A 2877-nucleotide genomic window follows, 5' to 3' on the forward strand; every position below is an offset into this window, starting at 1 on the left:
ACAGTAAACTAACACAATACAACCACCAGACAGAACACTAACACAATACAACCACCAGACAGTAAACTAACACAATACAACCACCAGACAGTAAACTAACACAATACAACCACCGGACAGAACACTAACACAATACAACCACCAGACAGAACACTAACACAATACAACCACCAGACAGTAAACTAACACAATACAACCACCAGACAGTAAACTAACACAATACAACCACCAGACAGAACACTAACACAATACAACCACCAGACAGTAAACTAACACAATACAACCACCAGACAGTAAACTAACACAATACAACCACCAGACAGTAAACTAACACAATACAACCACCAGACAGAACACTAACACAATACAACCACCAGACAGAACACTAACACAATACAACCACCAGACAGTAAACTAACACAATACAACCACCAGACAGAACACTAACACAATACAACCACCAGACAGAACACTAACACAACACAACCACCAGACAGTAAACTAACACAATACAACCACCAGACAGTAAACTAACACAATACAACCACCAGACAGAACACTAACACAATACAACCACCAGACAGTAAACTAACACAATACAACCACCAGACAGAACACTAACACAATACAACCACCAGACAGTAAACTAACACAATACAACCACCAGACAGTAAACTAACACAATACAACCACCAGACAGTAAACTAACACAATACAACCACCAGACAGTAAACTAACACAATACAACCACCAGACAGTAAACTAACACAATACAACCACCAGACAGTAAACTAACACAATACAACCACCAGACAGAACACTAACACAATACAACCACCAGACAGAACACTAACACAATACAACCACCAGACAGTAAACTAACACAATACAACCACCAGACAGAACACTAACACAATACAACCACCAGACAGAACACTAACACAATACAACCACCAGACAGTAAACTAACACAATACAACCACCAGACAGTAAACTAACACAATACAACAACCACCAGACAGAACACTAACACAATACAACCACCAGACAGAACACTAACACAATACAACCACCAGACAGTAAACTAACACAATACAACCACCAGACAGAACACTAACACAATACAACCACCAGACAGTAAACTAACACAATACAACCACCAGACAGTAAACTAACACAATACAACCACCAGACAGTAAACTAACACAATACAACCACCAGACAGTAAACTAACACAATACAACCACCAGACAGAACACTAACACAATACAACCACCAGACAGTAAACTAACACAATACAACCACCAGACAGTAAACTAACACAATACAGCCACCAGACAGTAAACTAACACAATACAACCACCAGACAGAACACTAACACAATACAACCACCAGACAGAACACTAACACAATACAACCACCAGACAGTAAACTACTCCTAGGACTAACACAATACAACCACCAGACAGAAAACAAACAGGACAGCAAACAGCAAATCATAAAGAAAACTAAAATAAATTCTATCTCACACACTGGAAAAGATCTACTCAAAACCAGAGCAAGATGGATAAACAGAGAATACACAGGAGCAGAATAAATACTTTTATTTTATGGTATTTTATTTTATGTTGTATGTTGTGTAATCTGCCTCGTAAGGATCTGGGGTGTATCAGTCAGTTTGTTTTCAAACCGTCATGTGGGTTTATTTATTGTCATTGTTTATGTAAAGTGTAAAAAGTGTCCTGTGAGTCCATATATGGGTGGGGCTTCTACGGAAGCATGACACTTAAATAAAGAATCAATCAATCAATCAATCAATCAATCAATCAATCTATCAATCAATACTTAAGGACTGTAACTGACCCAAAACTAAGGAAAACATTAACTCCAGATACACTCAGTGAAGTCTTTGAGACCTCTGAGGCCATTCTAAAAACGCCTCTAAATCCTGACCTAAGTTTTAAAAAATACTTCAAATATAGCAGAATCATGTTTTTGTAATTTTTGAATACTGTACAAAGTGTCCAGGACCCCAAGAGGGGTTCACGCCCACAATGGGGTTAAGCTGACCAATAGAGACACACGGGGACTACACATTTCACGCCGCCAAATGAGACAGCGCCCCCACTTCTGGTCTGTTAGAACGGTGTACTGCAGGCCAGCCCATAGAAGTAATGAGACAGCGCCCCCACTTCTGGTCTGTTAGAACGGTGTACTGCAGGCCAGCCCATAGAAGTAATGAGACAGCGCCCCCACTTCTGATCCGTTAGAACGGGGTACTGCAGGCCAGCCCATAGAAGTAATGAGACAGCGCCCCCACTTCTGGTCTTTTAGAACGGTGTACTGCAGGCCAGCCCATAGAAGTAATGAGACAGCGCCCCCACTTCTGGTCTGTTAGAACGGTGTACTGCAGGCCAGCCCATAGAAGTAATGAGACAGCGCCCCCACTTCTGGTCTGTTAGAACGGGGTACTGCAGGCCAGCCCATAGAAGTAATGAGACAGCGCCCCCACTTCTGGTCTGTTAGAACGGTGTACTGCAGGCCAGCCCATAGAAGTAATGAGACAGCGCCCCCACTTCTGGTCTGTTAGAACGGTGTACTGCAGGCCAACCCATAGAAGTAATGAGACAGCGCCCCCACTTCTGGTCTGTTAGAACGGTGTACTGCAGGCCAGCCCATAGAAGTAATGAGACAGCGCCCCCACTTCTGGTCCGTTCAACTGTAGTTTAGCCTACTTTTAAAATAATACCAAATGAACTGAAGACTATATTGATTTGAATAAAAAGATTAGGGATGCCAAACGACTCATATTTGGCCAATCGATAAATCGAGGCCGCAAATCGACGAGTCGATCGACTTTTTTTCCTATTTATTTTC

This window comes from Electrona antarctica, assembly GCF_951216825.1.
Source record: "Electrona antarctica genome assembly, contig: scaffold_182, whole genome shotgun sequence".
NCBI lineage: Eukaryota > Metazoa > Chordata > Actinopteri > Myctophiformes > Myctophidae > Electrona > Electrona antarctica.